General features: G+C 38.8%; 1 protein-coding gene across 2 annotated transcripts in view; it reads left to right on the top strand.

Annotated features, from left to right (window-relative positions):
- Positions 1 to 17,511, top strand: part of COG6 (component of oligomeric golgi complex 6) — a 174,757-nt gene that overhangs the window by 141,852 nt on the left and 15,394 nt on the right. For both annotated transcript variants that reach the window (XR_003791691.1, XR_003791690.1), the window contains exon 19: positions 9,400 to 9,479. The gene's annotated coding sequence lies outside the window, so the exon portion shown is untranslated. The remainder of the gene's footprint in view (positions 1 to 9,399; positions 9,480 to 17,511) is intronic.

Here is a 17,511-nt window from a genome sequence, read left to right as displayed (position 1 = left end):
GGTCATTGGTGTCTTCAGATGTTTACATGTGTCCACCCCTCATGGTCCCCCGTCTTGTCTCCCAGGCCCGAGGTCTTGGAAACATGGCCATCTCCTGTCTTTGTTTTCATCCTCTCATTGAAGCTCAAATCCCCAGCCACTCTCCTGTTTAATGCCCATCTCCTTGTTTGCTTCTCCCAAAGTGCTAAACATTTCCAAACAGAGACTGGGGGTAGGAATTATTTAGAGCTGTAGTCCTTGAAACACTGCCAAGTCTCCCAAAGGCAGAACTTCAGAACTCAGACCCCAAAGGCCTTGCTGTGCTTTCTATAAGGAAAGAAAAAGAGGAAATTACTTTCTTTTTCTTCTTTACAAAACTGCATCTATAGTATAAATATAATCAAGACCTCCAAGTGACTTCTTTAATGTAATAGCACAGAAATAAAATAACAAGACCTAAACAGTAAAAGATGTAAAATGATTATATTAGAAACATCAGCAAATGAAGATTGGCTTGTTTTCCACTATTGTACAAACTTTTATCTGAGCATCTCAGCAGCTCTGATGATAAAGGAAACAGTGGGTTACCAAGCTCTTGCCTAAAAATAGTGGGTGAGCCCTTATCTGCACTGTGTTGATAAACTACATACACTAGTAAAGCGTCTTCAGTATATGCTTTAATGAAACACAGGATTCTACAGAAATTTGCTAAAATACTACCAGTGATTTGCAAGTAGAATTAAGCTTTCAGGCACCTTTAACTCAGGTCTGGGTCTGTTCTTGGAAAATGGGGATTGCCTATAATTGTTGTCGAGGAGTTATTCATGTTTTTAAAAAGCACTTTGGTCTGATTTGTTGATGTAACTGTTACTTTCTGTTTTTCACTGTCAAACCTAAGAGTATGCAGTTGGCAGGTCTCACAAGAAGCTGCTACTGGCCCCTGGTGTCAGGTGACAGCAGCACAGGGAGGTCTTGGTGGGGAGAGCTCTGGAGACCCACTGGAGGGAAGGGTGGGTGTGCAAGCAGAGGAGGGGCTGCATCTCAGAACAGCCAGAGCAACAGCCAGAGTGCAGAGAAAAGCTCACTCTGAGCCAGGGATGAAGGAAGGTGAGGAACTCAAGGACCCAGAGCTGTGCCGAACCAGGAAATGGAAATCCACATGCAACACCCAAGCGGAGGCAGGGGCTGGGAACAGAAGGAGCTGTGGTCAGTAGTCTAGAGCCAAACAGAATCCAGCGGAGGGGATGGGGATCTTTAACCGTGTTACCTGTACTGCCAGATGGTCCGTGTTTTCTGCAATGCTCACACAATCCGGATGGTAGGTATTATCCTTGTTGTTTCACTTCACCACAGTAGCCAAGAACATGGTCCAGTGCATCACTAGCTTAAATGATAGAAGAAACTCATTAATATTCAGATCCATTTACTAATAAAACTCTAAATTTATATTAATAAAATGTTTATTTGTGGACACAATAAACACTGTGTACTTAACACAAGAGTTACGATTGTCTTTAGTGAGAGAGTTGAAAGCAGCAAGACCTAAGGGTCCAGTCCACCAGCGATGCTCGTCTTCCTGTGTGAGATGCACTTTTAGTAACTACAAGTGAATGAAAAGGGAAAAAAAAGGCAAATATAGAAAGGCAAGAATTCTTTTTATGAAAGATGTAATTGCATACTTAGAAAGTTCAAGAACGGTAACCAAAAATTACTCATGGTAATTAAAAGGTGGAAAAAGAGATCCATAGAAAATCTTTTATCTTTTTTTCAAATTTAATTTTATTTATTTATTCATACAGCAGGTTCTTATTAGTCATCAATTTTATACACATCAGTGTATACATGTCAATCTCAATTGCCCAGTTCATCACACCACCACCTCCACCCTTTGTCCTCTACATCGTGTCTCAACTTCTGCCCTGCAAACCGGTTCATCTGTACCATTTTTCTAGGTTCTACATATATGCGTTAATATACGATATTTGTTTTTCTCTTTCTGACTTACTTCACTCTGTATGACAGTCTCTAGATCCATCCATGTCTCAACAAATGACCCAATTTCGTTCCTGTTTATGGCTGAGTAATATTCCATTGTATATATGTACCACAACTTCTTTATCCATTCATCTGTCGATGAGCATTTAGGTTGCTTCCATGACCTGGCTATTGTAAATAGTGCTGCAGTGAGAATTGTGGTACATGACTTTTTGAATTGTGGTTTTTGCTGGGTATATGCCCAGTAGTGGGATTGCTGGATCATATGGTAGTTCTATTTTTAGTTTTTTAAGGAACCTTCATACTGTTCTCCATAGTGGCTGTATCAATATACATTCCCACCAACAGTGCAAGAGGTTTCCCTTTTCTCCACACCCTCTCCAGCATTTGTTGTTTGTAGATTTTCTGATGATACACATTCTAACTGGTGTGAGGTGATAGCTCATTGTAGTTTTGACTTGCATTTCTCTAATAATTAGTGATGTTGGGCAGCTTTTCATGTGCTTCTTGGCCATCTGTATGTCTTCTTTGGAGAAATGTCTATTTAGGTCTTCTGCCCATTTTTGGATTGGGTTGTTTGTTTTTTTAATATTGAGCTGCATGAGCTATTTATATATTTTGAAGATTAATCCTTTGTCTGTTGATTCGTTAGCAAATATTTTCTCCCATTCTGAGGGTTGTCTTTTGGTCTTGTTTATGGTTTCCTTTGCTGTGAAAAAGCTTTGAAGTTTCATTAGGTCCCATTTGTTTATTTTTGCTTTTATTTCCATTATTCTAGGAGGTGGATCAAAAAAGATTTTGCTGTGATTTATGTCAAAGAGTGTTCTTCCTATGTTTTCCTCTAAGACTTTTATAGTGTCCAGTCTTACATTTAGGTCTCTAATCCATTTTGAGTTTATTTTTGTATATGCTGTTAGGGAGTGCTCTAATTTCATTCTTTTACATGTAGCTGTCCAGTTTTCCAAGCACCATTTATTGAAGAGACTGTCTTTTCTCCATTGTATATCTTTGCCTCCTTTGTCATAGATTAGTTGACCATAGGTGCATGGGTTTACCTCTGGGATTTCTATCTTGTTCCATTGATCTATGTTTCTGTTTTTGTGCCAGTACCATGTTGTCTTGATTACTGTAGCTTTGTAGTATAGTCTGAAGTCAGGGAGTATGATTCCTCCAGCTCCATTTTTTTCCCTCAAGACTGCTTTGGCTATTCGGGGTCTTTTGTGTCTCCATACAAATTTTAAGATTTTTTGTTCCAGTTCCATAAAAAATGCCATTGGTAATTTGATAGGGATTGCATTGAATCTGTAGATTGCTTTGGATAGTATAGCCATTTTCACAATATTGATTCTTCCATTTCAAAAACATGGTATATCTCTCCATCTGTGGGTATCATCTTTAAGTTTGTTCATCAGTGTCCTGTAGTTTTCCACATATAGGTCTTTTGTCTCTCTAGGTAGGTTTATTCCTAGGTATTTTATTCGTTTTGTTGCAGTAAATGGGAGTGTTTCCTTAATTTCTCTTTCAGATTTTTCATCATTAGTGTATAGGAATGCAAGAAATTTCTGTGCATTAATTTTATATCCTGTAATTTTGTATTTTTATATATTTGGCAACGTTACCAAATTCATGATTAGCTCTAGTAGTTTTCTGGTGACATCTTTAGGATTCTCTATGTATAGTATCATGTCATCTGCAAACAGGGACAGTTTTACTTCTTTTCCAATTTGTATTCCTTTTATTTCTTTTTCTTCTCTGATTGCCGTGGCTAGGACTTTCAAAACTATGTTGAATAATATTGGTGAGAGTGGACATCCTTGTCTTGTTCCTGATCTTAGTGGAAATGCTTTCAGCTTTTCACCATTGAGAATGTTTGCTGTGGGTTTGTCATATATGGCCTTTATTATGTGGAGGTAGGTTCCCTCTATGCCCACTTTCTGGAGAGTTTTTATCATAAATGCTTGTTGAATTTTGTCAAAAGCTTTTTCTGCATCTATTGAGATGATCATATGGCTTTTATTCTTCAATTTGTTAATATGGTGTATCACATTGATTTGCATATATTGAAGAATCCTTGCATCCCTGAGATAAATCCCACTTGATCATGGTGTATGATCCTTTTAAGGTGTTGTTGGATTCTGTTTGCTAGTATTTTGTTGAGGATTTTTGTATCTATATTCATCAGTGATATTAGTCTGTAATATTCTTGTTTTCTAGTATCTTTGTCTGGTTTTGGTATCAGGGTGATGGTGGCCTCATAGAATGAGTTTGGGAGTGTTCCTTCCTCTGCAGTTTTTGGAAGAGTTTGAGAAGGATGGGTGTTAGCTCTTCTCTAAATGTTTGATAGAATTCACCTGTGAAGCCATCTGGTCCTGGACTTTTGTTTGTTGGAAGATTTTTAAATCACAGTTTCACTTTCATTACTTGTGATTTGTCTGTTCATATTTTCTATTTCTTCCTCGTTCAGTCTTGGAAGGTTATACCTTTCTAAGAATTTGGCCATTTCTTCCAGGTTGTCCATTTTATTGGCATAGAGTTGCTTGTAGTAGTCTCTTAGGATGCTTTGTATTTCTGTGGTGTCTGTTGTAACCTCTTCCTTTTCATTTCTAATTTTATTGATTTGAGTCCTCTCCCTCTTTTTCTTGATGAGTCTGGCTAATGGTTTATCAATTTTGTTCATCTTCTCAAAGAACCAGCTTTTAGTTTTATTGATCTTTGCTATTGTTTTCTTTGTTTCTATTTCATTTATTTCTGCTCTGATCTTTATGATTTCTTTCCTCCTGCTAGCTTTGGGTTTTGTTTGTTCTTCTTTCTCCCGTTCCTTTAGTGTAAGGTTAGATTGTTTATTTGAGCTTTTTCTTGTTTCTTGAGGTAGGCTTGTATAGCTATAAACTTGCCTCTTAGAATTGCTTTTGCTGCATCCCATAGGTTTTGGATCATTGTGTTTTCATTGTCATTTGTCTCTAGGTATTTTTTGATTTTTTCTTTGATTTCTTCAGTGATCTCTTGGTTATTTGGTAATGTATTGTTTAGCCTCCATGTGTTTGTGTTTTTTACGTTTTTTTCCCTGTAATTCTTTTCTAATCTCATAGCGTTGTGGTCAGAAAAGATGCTTGGTATGATTTCAGTTTTCTTAAATTTACTGAGGCTTGATTTGTGACCCAAAATGTGATCTGTCCTGGAGAATGTGTAATCTGCTGTTTTTGGATGGAATGTCCTATAAATATCAATTAAATCTATCTGGTCTATTGTGTCATTTAAAGCTTATGTTTCCTTATTTATTTTCATTTTGGATGATCTGTCCGTTGGTGTAAGTGAGGTGTTAAAGTCCCCCACTATTATTGTGTTACTGTCGATTTCCTCTTTTAGAGCTGTTAGCAGTTGCCTTATGTATTGAGGTGCTCCTATGTTGGATGTATATATATTTATAATTGTTATATCTTCTTCTTGGATTGATCCGTTGATCATTATGTAGTGTCCTTCCTTGTCTCTTGTAACATTCTTTATTTTAAAGTCTATTTTATCTGATACGAGTATTGCTACTCCAGCTTTCTTTTGATTTCCATTTGCATGGAATATCTTTTTCTATCCCCTCACTTTGAGTCTGTATGTGTCTGTAGGTCTGAAGTGGGTCTCTTGTAGACAGCATATATATGGGTCTTGCTTTTGTATCCAGTCAGCAAGCCTGTGTCTTTTGGTTGTAGCGTTTAATCCATTCATGTTTAAGGTAATTATCAATATGTATGTTCCTATGACCATTTTCTTAATTGTTTTGGGTTTGTTTTTGTAGGTCTTTTCCTTCTCTTGTGTTTCCCACTTAGAGAAGCTCCTTTAGCATTTGTTGTAGAGCTGGTTTGGTGGTGCTGAATTCTCTTAGCTTTTGCTTGTCTGTAAAGCTTTTGATTTCTTCATCGAATCTGAATGAGATCCTTGCCTGGTAGAGTAATCTTGGGTGTAGGTTCTTCCCTTTCATCACTTTAAGTATATCATGCCACTCCCTTCTGGCTTGTAGAGTTTCTGCTGAGAAATCCACTGTTAACCTTATGGGAGTTCCCTTGTACATTATTTGTCATTTTTCCCTTGCTGTTTTCAATAATTTTTCTTTGTCTTTAATTTTTGCCAATTTTATGACTATGTGTCTCAGCATGTTTCTCCTTGGGTTTATCCTGTATGGGACTCTCTGCGCTTCCTGGACTTGGGTGGCTTTTCCTTTTCCATGTTAGGGAAGTTTTTGACTCTAATCTCTTCAAATATTTTCTCTGGTCCTTTCTCTGTCTCTTCTCCTTCTGGGACCCCTATAATGCGAATGTTGTTGCATTTAATATTGTCCCAGAGGCCTCTTAGCCTGTCTTCATTTCTTTTCATTCTTTTTTGTTTATTCTGTTCTGCAGCAGTGAATTCCACCATTCTGTCTTCCAGGTCACTTATCTGTTCTTCTGCCTCAGTTAATATGCTATTGATTCCTTCTAGTGTAATTTTCATTTCAGTTATTGTATTGTTCATCTCTGTTTGTTTGTTCTTTAATTCTTCTAGGTCTTTGTTAAACATTTCTTGCGTCTTCTCGATCTTTGCCTCTGTTCTTTTTCCGAGGTCCTGGATCATCTTCACTATCATTATTCTGAATTCTTTTTCTGGAAGGTTGCCTGTCTCCACTTCATTTAGTTGTTTTTCTGGGGTTTTATCATGTTCCTTAATCTGGTACATAGCCCTCTGCTTTTTCATCTTGTCTATCTATCTGTGAATGTGGTTTTTGTTGCACAGGCTGCAGGATTGTAGTTCTTCTTGCTTCTGCTGTCTGCCCTCTGGTGGATGAGGCTATCTAAGAGGCTTGTGCAAGTTTCCTGATGGGAGGGACTCAAAACCTTTTATCTTTATATGTAGTTTTGCTATTTTTTAGTCATTGCATAGCATAACATACATGGGATGTGATACTGAAGAAATTAAATTCCAATAGAAATACTGGGCCAGAAACAGTCAAAAGGTCACAGTTTTTCACATTAGTTAACATAATCAGTTCATTCATTTACTTATTCATTCACTAACTCATTCTTTTATTAGTTCTTTTTGTAAATATATAAAACCACAGGCCCTGTGTTGGGGAAGTGAGACAGCTTCCAGGGTTCCTGTGAAGTTTCCAGGCTACTGGAGGAGAAAGCTGTTAAATATGTTGTTACTCTGAAGGTTGAGAAGTGCTGTCATGGGCGAGATGCTGCCATTTCCCCACACACCAGCACAGTGTAGGTTTCAGAGATAATTTTTGTGTCATACCAGAAATACAGTTTTGTTAGTTTAGGGGTCTAGCTCATTTAATCAAACAAAGACAAAACCAGCCAAACAAAAACTCTCCTTTTATGCTTTGCATTTACTGGGTAGCTTTACAAAGAGATAATATTGGCAATGTTGAATCTCATTCGCCGAACTGGGCTTCAGGTGACATTTGGATCTTTTCAAAGGACAAAGTTTTGTCATCATTGAGAATATGTGAAGAAGTGTTTTAAGCCCTGAAAGTACTCCCTTCAGAGGGGCGACAGTGCTGAGTGAGACAGCCTCATTACAATAAATGTCAAATACCCCAAAGGGACTTCTACGAAGGAGACAATACTCCCTGAGCTGCATCAACGTGGGTTTAAAAATGCTGTCTCCGAACTTAAATATCACCCCTTTTATGGTAGAGCTTGTCCTGGTTTTGCATAGCTCTTATTGACCCAGAATTCAGTACTTACCTGTACTGCAACCTTCCTTTAACCACTGAACAATAATGATCTTCTTAAATATTCCCATTGCTTATGGGAACTGGGATCAGATGAACTAGATTTGGGTCTCAGCCCATCCTCAGACTGTAACCTAAAGACAGGTTTCATCTCTCTAAGCCTCCATTTTTCCCCCAAACATTTTATGATAAAAAATTTCAACTGAAAGACTTTTACAGTGAATACCCATGATCCTATCACCTAGACTTTACCATTAACCTTTACTATACTTTCTTCATCGCACTATCTATTCATGTATGCAACCCTCCATCCATCCATTCATTTATTCCATTTTTTTGATGGATTTCAAAGTAAATTTGCAGAGAGTAGTATACTTTCCCCTAAATACTTCAGCATATATACTGTTAACTAGATTGGATATTTGCTTACAATTTTTATTTTTGATATAAAATGGATAAATCTTGTGTATGAACCACCACTTTTTAAGTTATAAAATGGAGTGGAGAGTACTTGTCTCAAAGAGTTGTGAGAATAACATGGACTAATGTGAAAAGTTCTTTGTAACTTACAAAGTGAGGTATCAGGGTGAGGCACTATTTTTACAATTGTAATTAATTTAATCATTGTCTCTTTGATAACTATGCCTATTAGATGGGAAGCCAACTCTGAGAGAGTGTCAATTTCTGTTAGACACATTACCTGCATGAGTATAAAAGCTATCACGGCCCCAATGTTAATTGTCAAACAATTTGCACACAAGTACTCACGCAATAATGACAGGGCTGTTTGTATGACATCCATCCCAGTAGTCTGGAAAACTGTGCAGCGTCTGGAATATGTCTGGCAAAATGATGATGGCAACGTTCCCTTCCTCTCGATCCGAGTACCATCGCTGGATTGCATTTTCCATGCTACCTGGGTGGCCCCAGAGGCCGGCCCCGGCTTTACATCCATCTTTGAGTTTTCTCACATTTCATGAATGGTTGACAAATCAGAATGCTGTGGTCAGAGAGGGAGCTTGGTTTCCTGTCCCCCCCCTTAACAAAACCACCAATGGCACTAAAGTTTCAAATGTGGACACTTGTCAACCAAATGCTGTTATTTGGTGCCAGTTAATCCTCATTATTAATATTGTTAATGATTAGGTTATAATGTATTTGGTTAATAAAATGATACTGTGGAGAAGCTTGGATAGGACTGGTCTGGAGCTTGACCTGCCTGAAAATACTGAGCAGGTGTTGGAAGTTTGTGGCTAGATTTGGGTCATAGGAGAAAGTCCTGTCCAGTGGTGTGGATGTGGCATGGCTGCCGAGAAGAGGTAGTTGAAGCAAGTTGCCAGCATCAGAGCATAATGATTCCACAAGGAATAAAGAGAGTATAACTCCACATACATGGAACAGGGACTCTAAGGGTAATCACAGACTGTGAAGGGTCTGAGATTTTTACCCTTCTTGCAAACTAATAAGTTAGCCTGCCACAGTTTCATGGATGTTGGCAGAAGACATGAGACTCTCAGTCAGAAACAAAGGACTTTATTTGTCAGCAAGTGGCATGAGGTCAGGTTTGCACTGCTTCCCTTGGTTCTTGAACAATGGCCAATAATCATTAAAGCATTTAATATTTATGAGCACTTACTGTGTGTTGGCACTGTTCTGAATGCTTTTCTTCCTTACTTCATTCAACAATACGATGACCTTATTTGTGTCCTTATTTACAGGTAAGAAAACAGGCACAGTGAAGTTAAGCAACCAGCTCAACTAGCAGCATACTTGAAAGAAGTGGAATCAGGATTCCAGAGTAGGTAGCATCTGAGGCCGTGTTTTTAATCCCTTTGACATGTATTTCCAGGTAACCAAGTCCTAGAGAGCTATGGTCAGAGCTGCTTGTTCTCAGTCAGGGAGGTTCAGGTGACCGGTACCTGACAATGTTAAAGTCCAGAGCATCCCAGGAAATGAGTTTGGAATAGAGTATGCTAACACGACCTATTTTGTTAGTGTAAATACTTTCAGTTGTGTAGGACAAATGTGCCTGGGAGGCTACTTTGAATGAAGGTAGCAGTGGTTTCTCTCTTTTTTATAGAGGGTTTCCCAACTACTGCGATACTATGGTAATGTGTTTTTCTGTAACCTTATAACTCAATGTAATTACAATTGCACATTACAAGCCCCAGTGAGCTCATTTTACACTTTAAGTTGGAATTCTATGTATAGCAACATCCAAGCAAAAGAGTTTACAATCCTATAATTCCTTAGTCTGTTCTGTCTCCCACATTCCATATTTTGTTACTTTCCTCAAACTTCTCATCACTTCACCCCCATCCATGCTCTCAGTTGACAACTTGCTTGCTATTTAACTGAGATCAAAGCAATCGCAAAAGAACTTGCACAGGCGTCCAAAGCATATCTCACTGACTCTGCATCTGAGACCTTATAGTCTATTTTCTCTTTTGCTATTATGAATATACTATCCTGGCTCCTTGCCAAGGGCAACCCTGCACTTGTACATGAAATTGGAATGCCATTTCCTGTGTTCTACCCAAGGATATTGCCCAGCAGTTTTCTCCTCTCTTTCTTGAATAATCAGAAAGAGAGGAGAATAATTTCCAGAAGCAGTTATTTGTCCCATCTACTGTGCTACTTTTCTGCTACCCTTTACAGCAAAACTCCTTCATAGGGTTGACTCTCCTTCATGTCTCCTGAGTTTCTCCTCCCATTCTCTCTCAAGTCTATCCCAGGTATGCTTTTGTTCTCACCTCTCCACCTAAATTGCTTTTGTCGAGTTCACGAGTGACCTCCATATTGCTAAATCCAATAATCAAAACTTAAGTCTATTCAAACCATAAGTGACATTGTGGATCACTCCCTCCTCCTTGAAACTGTTTCTTCATGTGACTTCCAAGTTACCACACTCCCAGTTTTCTGTTTATCTCTAGTTGCTCCTTCTCAGTCCTCTGCTGTTTCACTGTATATCTCTGACCTCTAACACTGGAGTGTCCTAGACTTCTAGACACTCATATTTAGTCCCTTTCCCTACATAAGCTCTCCATAGAATGGAAAAGATATGCAGAGCAACTTCTAAGCAAGAACAGCTTTAGACTGGTGACACTGCCAAGGTAGTGAATCAATTCTTTGTCTCTCTCATACTTGATCTGAATAACAGTTTTTCTTTTAAGACAGTTTTGTGTTCCTGAGTCATTTATATATTCATTTATTCAACAAATATTCATTAGGCATTAACTAGAAGGAAGCCATTGTTTTAGATGATGGGGGAAGAGTGTGGAAGGTGACAGTGCCCCTACTTTCAAGGAACTTACACTCTAGTGGGGAGGGTGTGGGGGGAAGGATACAGCCAGTAAACAGGTCAATGAACTATCAAGATAATTTCTGAAGGGCTTGGACGAAGTGCCATGATAAAGGATAACGGGGTGGGGAAGGATCGTGGGTGGTCAGGTTAGCGTTCTTTAAGATGACTTTGGAGCTTAGATACAAAGAATGAGAAGGACCTACCCAGTTATGCAAAACCAGGGAAGGCTAATCCAGGCAGAGAAGAGCTCACTGCAACAGCTCTGAAGTCGGCATGAGCTGAACTTGTTGAAGGAGTAGAAAGAAAGCCAGTGGAGCTAGAACACAGGGAGGGGCCAAAGAGGTACAGACGGCAGATCACGTGGGGTTTGTGACCTTGGGAAAACATATGATGTAACAAAGTAGGGCCATGGAAACCACTGGATGGTTTATTCAGGGAGTGATTCAAACTGATTTATATTATTTATTTATTTTTAAAGAAGATGTTGGGGGTAGAAGTTTATTAATTAATTTATTTATTTTTGCTGTGTTGGGTCTTCGTTTCTGCGCGAGGGCTTTCTCTAGTTGCGGCACACGGGGGCCACTCTTCATCATGGTGCGCGGGTCTCTCACTATCACAGCCTCTCTTGTTGCGGAGCACAGGCTCCAGACGCACAGGCTCAGTAGTTGTGGCTCACGGGCCTAGTTGCTCCGCGGCATGTGGGATCTTCCCAGACCAGGGCTCGAACCCATGTCCCCTGCATTAGCAGGCAGATTCTCAACCACTGCGCCACCAGGGAAGCCCGATTCCAAGTTTTTGACCTGAGTAAGTAGTAGATGGTTGTGCCATTTGCAAAGATGAGAAAGATTAGGAGAGAGACTGGTTTAGGAATGGTAATCTGTTCTGGACATTATATATTTACATAGAAATATCTAGTAGAAAAATGGATGTATTACACACACACATCTGTTTGTGGTAACAAGCATGTATTAGCTTCTTGTGTCTGCCGTAACTAATTACCACAAACTTGGTGGCTTAAAATATCTATCCTCTCACAGTTCTAGAGGCCAGAAATCCAAATGGTTTCACTAGGTTGGAATCAAGCTGTCATCAGGGCTACACTCCTTCCAGAAGCTCTAGGAGAGACTCTGCTCCTTGCCTCTTCCAGCTTCTGTTGGCCAGCATTCCTTGTCTTGTGGCCACATCACTCTAATCCCTACTTCTCTGGTCACATTGCCTTCTCCTCTTCTGTGCTCTAATATTCCTCTGCTTCTCTCCTACAAGGAGACTTGTGGTTGCATAGGGTACACCCAGATAATCCAGGTTAATCTCCCCATCTCAAAATCCTTAATTTAAGTTACATCTACGAAGTTCTTTTTTTTTTTTTTTTTTTCCATATTAGGTTACATTTAAAGGTTGTAGGGATTAGAATGTGGGTATCTTTGGGGGGGGCATTATTCAGCCTCTCAAAATATATATATTCAGACAAATAGAAAGTTCCTGACTCCAAGAGTAAGGGTATACGTCCTACCTAGCTCAAAGAATTTTCTTTATGGGTGCCCAACAAAGATGTGTCCTCTACCTGTCTTGATGCTCTCTGTGACTCTCAAAGTTCTTTTCCCTGTTTTTTTTTTTTTAATTCCATCTTGTTTGATTTTCCTGCAGTAAATACTTTCTGTTTGAATGAGGTTCATGATCTAATCAACTTTCACTGTTTGTTTACTCCTGTACTCCCACACCTAGAACAGTTCCTGGCAGTAGGTGCTTAATGAATACTGGTTGATTGAATGAATGAATGAATGAGGAGATGGCACTGAACAAGCAGACATGTACTTGATACTTGAGTTCAGATGACTCTAATTTCACGGGACTTACATCGAGCAAGTGATGCTGGATTTCTGTATTTATAACACTAAGTCAGTGTCTAGCCTTGTGTCTTTGAAGACAGGTGCTAATGGTCTCTGGAACCTGGACACATTATAGCAGTTCATTCAATGCCCAGCAATAGATTAATTTCAGATTCATATTTCCAAGTGAGTGAATCAATTTTGGAATGCACTGAATTACTACTTTCTGTCAGAAATGTTCCTCCAATTCTCACAGCTTTGCAGAATGAGGTTGATGGAGGAGTTTCGGGTCTCAATGAAGAATCAAATGCTGCCTAACCCAGCTTATTCACTCCCTTACTTTCATGGGTTCTTTGATGACCTTTAATCCTTTGGGTCACGTCTTATCCTGGAAGGAGGTATTCTCAAATGCCTCAGCTACATGTGCATTCACGGTGCTAGTAGAGCTTTTTACTGTTTGTTTTAATCACACTTTTACAATAACAATAACAAACAAAACTTCATTAAAGGAAAAGAGAGTTACATCTATTGATATATCATGCTCTGCTATTTTTTGGCCACTATTGAAAACACTCATTTTATAACTAACCTAGCAAGCTATGAGACTAGGGAAGTGGTAAAACAGCTCCTATCACTTTTGTTTAAAATGTAACCTAGAGGAGAAAATTAAAATTCTGGGAAAACACCTAACAAAATAAGGGAAATTAGGCATTCTGATGCAGAATTAAATTTAACATACATCTCAGAATTTTCAAACTCTGCCTCTTGGAATAAACAATTTAGGCTACCAAAACATGGTGATTGTTTCTGAATTGCTTTCAAACTTGGGACAGATTTAGGCATCATAGCAGACATATCAATAAATGTGTCTGCACAGAGGGTATTCGTAAATTGTTTGTTCTTTGAATAAAATGCCAGTGTGTGTTAAGAAGAGAGAATTACTTAGAAGAATATTATGCCACTATGGAAACTGACAATAAACTTGCAGTGTCAGCACCAGGATCTTTTAAAAACACAGTATCTAAAAATAGATGAAGAGAAAAAGAAACTGACAAAGTAGCACCAAGCAAATGTCTTTATATTAAAGGAGGAATGAACTATGGAAAGAAGGACTTATTTAAATAAGCAGTAAATAAAATGTCTGCATCATTACTTTAAGAGTACCTTCAAGAGCAGAAGTATAGTAGTTGTTACTGTCACCATCACCATTATCAAAAACCATGAAGAGCATGTTTTACATCAATAAAAATGTGGCACCAAAAAAAAGGGAATGTCTTAGTTTTCTAGGAGTTAAAAGTAAACCACCCTGGGGCTTCCCTGGTGGCACAGTGGTTAAGAATCTCCCTGCCAGTGCAGGAGACATGGATTCGAGCCCTGGTCTGGGAAGATCCCACATGCCATGGAGCAACTAAGCCCATGCGCCATAACCACTGAGCCTGCGCTCTAGAGCCCACGAGCCACAGCTACTGAAGCCCGCTCACCTAAAGCCCATGCTCCACAACAACAGAAGCCACTGCAATGAGAAGCCCGCGCACCACAACGAAGAGTAGCCCCAGCTAAAGAAAGCCCGTGTGCAGCAGTGAGGAACCAACGCAGCCAAAAATAAATAAATAAATTTATTTAAAAATAAAATATTTTAAAAAAAAAGTAAATCACCCTGAAATGTCTACACAAGTGAAAATCATACTGTTGTCTACTTAAGTATAAGACATGCTGACACAGAAGAGTTATAGAAATTCTCACTTAAAAAACAAATCTAGTATGGGGATTTTCTGGACTATCTTCTTTATTTTTCTGTTAACCTAAAAGTCTCCTAAGAAAATAAGTGTATTAAAAAAAAACAACAATAAACTTTAGGTTCCATGCACTTTGGAAGTGATTGAAATGTGGTGGAGGTGACACAGTAAACATTGCAGAAGCACATGAAGAATGACAGGAAGTCAAGAAAATCCTTGAGTTCTCATCTGAGCAATTCGTTAAAGCTTTATGGAGAAAAACAGTACTTTCACAGCAGTTTGAAGGATGGAACCGAGATGGTTGGAGAGGAATGAAGTCGTTGTAGCCACATGGTTCACTTTGAAAGAGGGCTCACAGGTAGCTGTGAGGTGCCTGGACATTGGAGTTTCTGCAGGGCTTAGGAAGAAACGATATATAGATCTGAGAAGAGAACCCTAAGTAAGGAACCCTGCTTCCTAACAACCAATAGTGACATTTTGGATTTAGTAAATCATAATTTAGTTTAGACACTGTGAACTTGTATATTACAATCAATGAAATAAATGGAAATTTATTTATTTCTTAATTACAAGACCGTAAGGGGACTTAACATTTCTAATTGCCCTGGTCTTCTGAACAGTTTGACTAGCTTAAAGTGGAGCCTGGTTTTAGAGAGCAGACCAATGTCTGTACTAAAGTTGTCTGTTTGTGCAACTAGAGGGAGCTAGATGCAGCCGGGACTGTGAAAGAGGACTGAAATGATTTGCCAGAAGACTGATTATTTGGTTTAGAGGACAGACGTCTATCTCACACCTTATTTCTATATAAATTCCAGATTAATTAATAATTTCAATGTGAAATGGAAACGACACAAATATTTGAAGTAAAAAATCAATATATAATCTTGGGAGTGCAGAAGCACCTTTTTAAGCATACCAAAAGGAAATACAATTTAAAAAACAATCAACAGTTTTTATCATTTTTAGCATGAATAACCTAAGTAACATTTTTAGGTTTAGAGCACTGGAAAAAATATTTGTTGCATACATATCAGATAGAAGATTAAGATCCTTAAAATATAATGAGTCCTTAGAAATCAATGATTAATAAACAAGTGCAACAACAGGAAAATGGGAAAAGACATGAGTAGACACTGCCCAAAGAAGAAATACAGATGGTCAATACATATTTGATACAATGTTCACTTTTACTACAACAGACAGAATTTCAAATTAAGGCAAGAATAAGATACAATCCCCCCCTCCATCAATTGGTAAAGATTAAAAATGGTAATGCCCAATGTTGGCTAGGGTGCAGGGAAACAAGAAAAAAAATGGTAGCAGAAGTATAGATTTATCCTTCCATAGGAAAATTTGGCAATATTTATTACAAATATTTAATATTTATTAAAAACACTCCCTCTGCCACTGGAATTCCAACTATAGGAATGAGGATGGGGCTTCCCTGGTGGCGCAGTGGTTGACAGCCCGCCTGCCGATGCAGGGGACACGGGTTCGTGCCCCGGTCCGGGAAGATCCCACATGCCGCAGAGCGGCTAGGCCCGTGAGCCATGGCCGCTGAGCCTGTGCATCCGGAGCCTGTGCTCCGCAACGGGAGAGGCCACAGCAGTGAGAGGCCTGCGTACCGCAAACAAAACGAAACAAAAGAATGAGGATGAAGGTATAAGTATATTCATCTCAGGATTTTTATGATCAAAAAAATTGTAACATCTTAGCAGTTACAATCAGAAGAGTTTTCCAACTTTAGGAGAATTGAGAAATGAGTTAAATAAATTACACACCTTACATAGCCATTAAAAATTATAGAAGAATATTAATTAACATGGGCAAATGATCAGGCTCTGTTTTTTAAAGTCAAAACAGCAGATTTTAAAACTTTATTGTATGAGCTTACTGCTGTAGAATAATGTTATGTGCACATAGAGAAGATATGGAAGAACAAACAATAATGTGTTAATAAAAACTGTGTTTTGATGTTAGATTATAGGTAATACTGAGCAGTTGGATTGCAAAGTTCCTTATGCATTACCCAGCAAAACCTGCTTTTGTCACCTTTAATTTGAATTGGTAATAGAATTTTGAGTCAGTGTTACCTTGTTGACAGACATTGAATACAGGACAAAACTTAGGCGGGACATCTAGCATGATGGAAAGTGAATGAGAAAATGATTTGTTAATGGAATGATTTTAAACCATTCTGTGTGGCTTAAAATGAGGACTTTGGAACAAAGAGGAGAATATGATAAATGTAGCTGGGCCAGTGGCATTCACTACTGGGATTTGGATCAGCTCCTTTGGTAGATTTCTCAGGAATCTGTTTACATAAAGTCCTGAGCAGCCAACTGGGAGAGAGCACCTCAGGACAAGCTTGCCTCATAGCAAAGCTTCACAGCGAGGTGCTAAGTGGCTCTGTTATCACAGTGCCTGCCACTCACATGTGTCCCAGTATAATCCTCCAGGATTTCCTGAGTCCTGGGAAGGGACCTGTTTCAGTTTAAAAAAAAAAAAACAGAAAAACAAAAACAACTTGGGCACACCATCGGGACTCAGTACGCTGCTTTGGTACCATTCTTGTAGAAAGAAACTCCAAAGGAGAGAAAGACATTCTGCCAAATGGCTCGGCTTGAAGCTTGTGGAATTACACCATCCTCTGCAGAAGCAGTAATTCTCCCTGAATCATGCCACCCAACCTCACCTCTCAGGTGGACCTCGTCCTGGTGCTTATGCCCTGACAGCTCCAGATCAGTTTTGATCAGCTTTTAGTGGGGAATGCCAAGGAGAGGGAAATTAGAGTCTGGAATACTACTGAGCACCAAATTATGTTAATATGGAATAGGAATGTCTTTTTGGTCCAGTGGGTTTTAAACTTTTCTTTTTAACAGTAAGATACTTTTTTTGTGAATTAAATATTACATGTAATCCAGAATGTAATATTGATAAGGCAGAGCTGATTGACATGGGAAT

The sequence above is a fragment of the Monodon monoceros genome, unplaced genomic scaffold (assembly GCF_005190385.1).
Source record: "Monodon monoceros isolate NGI ecotype Baffin Bay Population unplaced genomic scaffold, NGI_Narwhal_1 Super_Scaffold_8, whole genome shotgun sequence".
Taxonomy (NCBI): Eukaryota; Metazoa; Chordata; class Mammalia; order Artiodactyla; family Monodontidae; genus Monodon; species Monodon monoceros.
This window is presented reverse-complemented; position numbering and strand designations above follow the sequence as displayed.